Source organism: Ixodes scapularis, unplaced genomic scaffold (assembly GCF_016920785.2).
Source record: "Ixodes scapularis isolate PalLabHiFi unplaced genomic scaffold, ASM1692078v2 ptg001158l_1___fragment_3__unscaffolded, whole genome shotgun sequence".
Classification (NCBI taxonomy): Eukaryota; Metazoa; Arthropoda; class Arachnida; order Ixodida; family Ixodidae; genus Ixodes; species Ixodes scapularis.
Window position 1 is genome coordinate 3,185,001 of NW_024610108.1, and position 7,500 is coordinate 3,192,500.

The 7,500-nt window shown below is 46.1% G+C and overlaps 2 non-coding genes across 2 annotated transcripts; both read left to right on the forward strand.

The window, feature by feature from the left end:
* Positions 1-4,911: 4,911 nt before the first annotated feature.
* LOC120845559 lies at positions 4,912-6,727 on the forward strand. The gene has a single exon (XR_005716761.1). It is a non-coding gene; the product is annotated as a small subunit ribosomal RNA (ribosomal RNA).
* A 436-nt stretch (positions 6,728-7,163) lies between these two features.
* Positions 7,164-7,316, forward strand: LOC120845469. The gene has a single exon (XR_005716669.1). It is a non-coding gene; the product is annotated as a 5.8S ribosomal RNA (ribosomal RNA).
* Positions 7,317-7,500: the final 184 nt, after the last annotated feature.

Consider the following 7,500-nt stretch of genomic DNA (forward strand, 5'->3'; position numbering starts at 1 on the left):
CGGTGAAAGTGCCTGTGGGTGACCTCGCGTGCGTCCGTAATTCCCTGCCTTCGGCCTACTCAGCGTGGACGTCATTTCTGTCCTGTGACCTGCTGCTCAGTGCTCAGTGCTCAGTGCTGTGCTTGTGCAAGGCCTCTGGTGTGGGTGCCGTGTCCTACGTTCTACTTGTGCCCCTTATTAATTCATTAATATGTGTCGTGTGTGTGTGTGCTCTTTGAGCAGTTTCCGTTCTTGTGCCGTCCGTCCAGTGAAAGGATTTTTTTATTTTTTTTTATTAAGTTACGGCGCTTGTTTTCGTGCAGCTCTACGTGGTCGTGTCCTCGTACGCAGTGGTGTGTTTGTGGAAAGTCTGTCGTTGTGTTGTGTTGTGCAGTGCAGTGCAGTGCAGTGCAGTGCAGTGCTGTGCGTGCGCCAAAGCCTCTGGATAAAAGAAAAAAAAATATATATATATATAAATACACATTTTTGTTTTCTAATTTTTTTTTTTTAATTAATTTTACATGTGGTAAGTATGCATGACTTATAGCATCCTTTGTATTGATTTATTTGGGTCGTGTCTTTTTTTTTCCACATTATTAGCCTTCTTGTTCTCCTCCTCCTCCTCCTGCTAATCATTATTGTAGAAATGTTTTCCTTTTTCTTTTTTTCCTCTTTCTTTCTAAGCTTTTAGTTTCCACCAGAGTGTCGAACCGAATTTTTTATTGGTTTGCTTCGATTTGCGGGAGCACAAAAGTAATGTAGGACATTAAAATAGCACAACAAATAGAAGAACAAGAGGTATACAGGACAGGCGGTGATGTTGAACTAGTTTCATTCAGGAAAAGTGAACATGTATATACACACGACAGGCAAAGCAGCACATATTCTTAAGGGTAGAAGATATTTGAGCTGGGATGCTGGTGTCTCCCAGCACGATCAAACCATCCGGGGCTATTGCCGCCTTCTCGGCTGCCCTCGGCACTTATCGTGAATAAAAGCTATATATGTATGTTTACTTTTCCTGGATAAAACTAGTTGAAAGTGAGTGCCTGTCCTGTATACTCCTTGTCCTCGTCTTTTTTGCGCTATTTTATATATTTTACTAAGATGAACCAACAGCGTACCGTATTAAAAAGAAAAAGAAGAAGCTGAAGTGATATTATATTTACCTGGTGCTTCTTTTCGTAATAGGCACTATTTCAAGAGTGCAAACGGGTATCTTTCCATTCATTTGTAGGGTTCGCTTATTTTCAGGTGCCGAGAAATAAATTGCTTTATTTAAATTTGATGGAGCAGTAAATGACAAGCTACATACATATCTGTCTTTCCTTGTTTTTTTTTTGTGTTATATTTTAGCCTGAATTTAAAAGTTATCAGTCTGTTGGGTCGCCTAAAATACAGGTGATTGGCATTTGAGGTTTTTTTTCTTTACAAGATAATGGTTGATTCAATTTAGCAAGTAAGCATCAATTGTGCTACTTTTTTTTTCCCTTCATCTTAAATAGAGCTAAACAATCAACTCGACATGACGGCTACTTAATTTGTCGCTTTCTTACCGCCTGTTTTCCGAAACTGTGTGCTTTCTTTTCGTCGTCATCGACTTTGGGCTGCCGCTCCAAGTCCATAGAGCCTTTTTTTTTTTTTTCAGCTATCCCTGCCGTACACCCTTGTACTTCTATTCATCGTCAGTCTAATAGACAGTTATATTTTCTTCCGTACAGTTCCAAGTTGGCGGGTCAGTTTCGGTTCGGCTGAAACTAACTCCTCGGTTCCGGTTTTTCGTTCGCTTCGGTTTTCGGTTCGACACTCTGGTCTTCACCGTGCATGGCACCCCCCCCCCCTTCCTTCCTTCCTTCCTTCCCTCCCTCCCTCCCTCCCTCCCTCTCTCCCCTCTTCTCCTCCCTGCAAGAAAACAAACTGTCGTTTCGAAATGTTTTCTTACTTGAACTGTGAAGGTTTTCAAGTGCATTTTCCTTTCCTCCTTTATTGAGTGCACAATTCTAGAGTGGAACTTCCCTTCTGACATTGCAATAAAGTTTCCTGCACAAGGAAGAAAAACCTGCCATTTGACCTCCCTTGTGTGTGCAAAGTGTCAATGTTCCTATATTATGCTTGAACATGGTCTTTTTGTCTTCCTATTTGTCGCAGAAATCATGTATGTGTATGTATGTATGTATATATATATATACCAATATCGCACTTTATGGATTAATCTTGCACGACCTGTGAAAACCACGTATCTCTGGCTTTCCTCACGTTCGATTTTCGAGCAATTTATGAAGCTAGCTTGGGGAGATTGATTTCGCTCGCACACAATTCGAGGCGCGAGGACGGGCATGTACGAACGCCTACGTAGTCGGGACGGTAAACAAAACTTACACAAATTAAAATCCTGCGCAGATAATAAAAGAAAGAGCAACAAAAAAGTATGGGCGTCTTTCTTTACTAATTTCTTTTTTTTTTTTCTTTTTTAGGATTGTAAGCGGACGGGCTTCTTAAACGATACCAAAAAGCGAGACACAATTTGACAAACGGGTCACGTCACAAGAAAGAAAATCCCACATCCTCAAGCGTGTAAAAAATGCACGCAATATCTACAGTACTGGAATTTGAAGCGCTGCCAATCTCGCGTGCACTAGCCCAAATCGCCTTGCTCCCGCTCACGTCAAAGCGACACAGACCTCGTCGGAAAGGTACGCTTTCTGACGCGGTCAACCGGTAAAAACACTATATATTGTAAAATTCTGTACTTTGGACGTGATTAATTCAGACTGCTTTGCGGCTAACTAAGCGCGCGTTTCCCAATGAAACGAAAGAGCGAGATTAGAAATAGAGGAAATAATTCCCGTGAAAAGAAAGAAATTCGTCTCTTATTGAGCTTGGCAGTAAAGCACGCGACATCTCCAGTATTCCGTTTGAAAGCGCTGCCCGTCGCAAGTGCAGTAGTGTACATTGTTCGGCTCTCGCCCAGTTGAAAGCGCCAGAAAGCCCGTGTCGCCTCGCGACACGGGTAACCGCTAGAAAACACGCACATTTTAAAGTCGCGTGTTTTGCACTTGATTCCTCGGAAGTACTTTGTGGGAGACGAAGCGGGCGTTCCATGCCAAGGACACGGAAGAGAGAGATTAGAAATAGAGCGAACAATTCGCGTGAAAAGAATAATATCTGTCTCCTATCAAACTTGCCAGAAAAGTAAGCGAGATTTCCAGTATTCCGTTTGAAAGCGCTGCCCGTCGCAAGTGCAGTAGGGTAAATTGTTCGGCTCTCGCCCAGTTGAAAGCGCCAGAAAGCCCGTGTCGCCTGGCGACACGGGTAACCGCTAGAAAACACGCACATTTTAAAGTCGCGTGATTTGCACTTGATTCCTCGGAAGTACTTTGTGGGAGACGAAGCGGGCGTTCCATGCCAAGGACACGGAAGAGAGAGATTAGAAATAGAGCGAACAATTCGCGTGAAAAGAATAATATTTGTCTCCTATCAAACTTGCCAGAAGAGTAAGCGAGATTTCCAGTATTCCGTTTGAAAGCGCTGCCCGTCGCAAGTGCAGTAGGGTAAATTGTTCGGCTCTCGCCCAGTTGAAAGCGCCAGAAAGCCCGTGTCGCAAAGCGACACGGGTAACCGCTAGAAAACACGCATCTTTTTCTTTTGTTAATCCCGTGCTTCTCACTTCGTTCCTTGAGAGGACTTTGTTGGGAACTAAGTGGCGGGGCCTTCCAAACGAAACCAATGGTAGAAACAATGAAGTGAGCAAAGAAGAGTAGTGTAAAGAAAGAAAATTGCCTATTATGAAGCCTGCCGTAAACACGCGCGATACCGCGAGCATTCGGATTAAAAGCAGTGACAATCTCACTTACTATAGCGCTCATTGTTCGGCTCTGACACAATTCAAAACGCATGAAACGCCCCGTGTAAATATTGGTTTACTTTGTAATAACAAAGTCGATAAACTTTCTGTTGACCATGTTAACATGAACTGAAAGTCGAAAAGAAGTAATCAGAGTCAAGCAGGGGTCAGCACATTTTTAATAAAAAGCGAGAAATATTTTTTTTTATAGGGGTAGGATGTATGTACGTATGTATGTATACATAGAGGCAGACAGGAAAAAAAGAACATTTATATATATATATATATACACACAAACATACATACATACATATATATATATATATATATATATATATATATATATAAGGAGAGAGAGAGGGGAAAAAAATAAGAAAGAAAGAAGGACAAATAAATGATACTGAATAACGAGGAGCCACATAAGTGAGAGACAGTAAGTCAGTCAGTCAGTCACCGAAACTGATAACCACAAACTATGTACAGAATGCTCTTGAAGGATCTTCTTTATACTTATCGGTGCTATTATGTGGAGGTGGGGTCTGTCGAGCGTTCGATTGGTGCGAGCGGCGTCTGACGACGTCGCCGACGCCTTTCGTCGCCGTCTCGGCCGCTGCCTCCGCCGCATGGTCGTTACAGCAAGGTACCTGCGATCTCTGGCGTCTGCCGTTGGGGTCGGTTCTCGGGTGCACCTGTGTCTTGAAAACGAATGCGAGAGGAGGGTGTTTCGGAGCGTCCGCGCTAACCGAACGGTGTGAAATGACGAGTGCGTTCTGACCGAAGGCCGGGGTGCGTCCTCGCGTCCTCACGGGACCTGAAAGCTCGGCAACGCTGCGAAGGCGTCGTCAATGATTTTTTTGGCGTACGACTTTCTGTTGCTACGACGAGAAAGAAATTTATGCGCTTCTTGCCGCGTCGGTACCGACCTCGGTCGGGGATATTCCGGCTGCGCGCTCGAACGTGCTTCATTTCTTCTTGGATTTGGAAGTAATTCCTAAGCGTTGTGTGTGTTTGCGGTTCGTAAGGGGCGCCTGACGGTGGCCCCGCGTCCGCGCGTTGGTAGGGTTTTGGGCGACCCACCACGAAAAGATTACCTGGTTGATCCTGCCAGTAGTCATATGCTTGTCTCAAAGATTAAGCCATGCATGTCTAAGTACATGCCGAAACAAGGCGAAACCGCGAATGGCTCATTAAATCAGTTATGGTTCCTTAGATCGTTTCTTCCTACTTGGATAACTGTGGCAATTCTAGAGCTAATACATGCAGTGAGCCCGAAGCCCCTCGGGGCGACGGGTGCTTTTATTAGACCAAGATCAATCGGGCTTCGGTCCGTTTTGTGTGGTGACTCTGGATAACTTTGTGCTGATCGCACGGCCACGAGCCGGCGACGTTTCTTTCAAGTGTCTGCCTTATCAACTGTCGATGGTAGGTTATGCGCCTACCATGGTTGTTACGGGTAACGGAGAATCAGGGTTCGATTCCGGAGAGGGAGCCTGAGAAACGGCTACCACATCCAAGGAAGGCAGCAGGCGCGCAAATTACCCACTCCCGGCACGGGGAGGTAGTGACGAAAAATAACAATACGGGACTCTTTTGAGGCCCCGTAATTGAAATGAGTACACTCTAAATCCTTTAACGAGGATCCATTGGAGGGCAAGTCTGGTGCCAGCAGCCGCGGTAATTCCAGCTCCAATAGCGTATACTAAAGTTGCTGCGGTTAAAAAGCTCGTAGTTGGATCTCAGTTACAGGCGGGAAGTGCGTGGACACCACGTTACGGCCCGTGCTGAACATCATGCCTGTCGTGGCTTGGTTCCCTTCATCAGGTGCCTTGCTTTGGCCGGCGCGTTTACTTTGAAAAAATTAGAGTGCTCAACGCAGGCGATTCGCCTGAATAACAGTGCATGGAATAATAGAACAAGATCCTGTTTCTGTTCTGTTGGTTTTTGGAATACAGGATAATGATTAAGAGGGACAGACGGGGGCATTCGTATTGCGGCGCTAGAGGTGAAATTCTTGGACCGTCGCAAGACGAACTACTGCGAAAGCATTTGCCAAGAATGTTTTCATTGATCAAGAACGAAAGTTAGAGGTTCGAAGGCGATCAGATACCGCCCTAGTTCTAACCATAAACGATGCCAACCAGCGATCCGCCTGAGTTACTCAAATGACTCGGCGGGCAGCTTCCGGGAAACCAAAGTATTTGGGTTCCGGGGGAAGTATGGTTGCAAAGCTGAAACTTAAAGGAATTGACGGAAGGGCACCACCAGGAGTGGAGCCTGCGGCTTAATTTGACTCAACACGGGAAAACTTACCCGGCCCGGACACTGGGAGGATTGACAGATTGAGAGCTCTTTCTTGATTCGGTGGATGGTGGTGCATGGCCGTTCTTAGTTGGTGGAGCGATTTGTCTGGTTAATTCCGATAACGAACGAGACTCTAGCCTAATAAATAGGTGCGTGGTTCTCTGCACCTTGCACCCTTCTTAGAGGGACAAGCGGCTCCTAGCCGCACGAAACAGAGCAATAACAGGTCTGTGATGCCCTTAGATGTCCGGGGCCGCACGCGCGCTACACTGAAGGAAGCAGCGTGTTTTTATCCCTGTCTGTAAAGACTGGGTAACCCGTGGAACCTCCTTCGTGATTGGGATAGGGGCTTGCAATTGTTCCCCTTGAACGAGGAATTCCCAGTAAGCGCGAGTCATAAGCTCGCGTTGATTACGTCCCTGCCCTTTGTACACACCGCCCGTCGCTACTACCGATTGAATGATTTAGTGAGGTCTTCGGACCGATACCCGGAGCGGCCTTTCGGTTGCGCCGGTGTGTTGGAAAGATGACCAAACTTGATCATTTAGAGGAAGTAAAAGTCGTAACAAGGTTTCCGTAGGTGAACCTGCGGAAGGATCATTACCGGATGTTATTTGGCATCGTTTTGTCTTCTTCCTCTTGTACGGGGAATGGACTCGATGTGCGAATTTATCTGGCGCCGATCCCGACCAAGCTTGGATGCCGTCGGGACGGCACAAAAAAAAAAAAAAAACTGTGGTTCGGATGTGCCTTTTTTTTTGGGTGGCCTCCGTTCCTTTCGATGATGCGCCCAGCGGGAGCACTCTGCTGCCTCGATTGAGAGGAGATTTCAAGTGCACCGGGACAATCCGCGGGTTACAAAAGGCGCATCGCCCCCTTTTTCGTCTCTTCTCGAGGATCGCCCTTTTGTTTTGATTAACGAAGAGGCGTTTGAGAAGAAGCTTTTTTTTGCGCTTTCGAGATGGCATGGGATGTGCCGGGCGCGAAAAAAAAACAACAACTTGTGTTTTGTCGTACTGATTGAAAAATCCAAAAACACGACTCTAAGCGGTGGATCACTCGGTTCTCGGGTCGATGAAGAACGCAGCCAGCTGCGAGACTTGGTGTGAATTGCAGGACACACTGAGCACTTACTCTTTGAACGCACATTGCGGCCTCGGGCCTTCCCGTGGCTTCGTCTGTGTGAGGGTCGGATCATATATCAAGAGAGGAGAATTTGTTTTCTACCTCGTTTTGACTGTGTCGGATCGTGGGCAGCACGCAGTTTTATGCTTTCTTGCGTTGCGTTTTCTTTGAGCAAATGCACGAGTGGTGCGATTGCACGCGTGCGCTTAACCAGTCCTCCTCCTCCTACGAGTTTTTATCGAACACTGCAT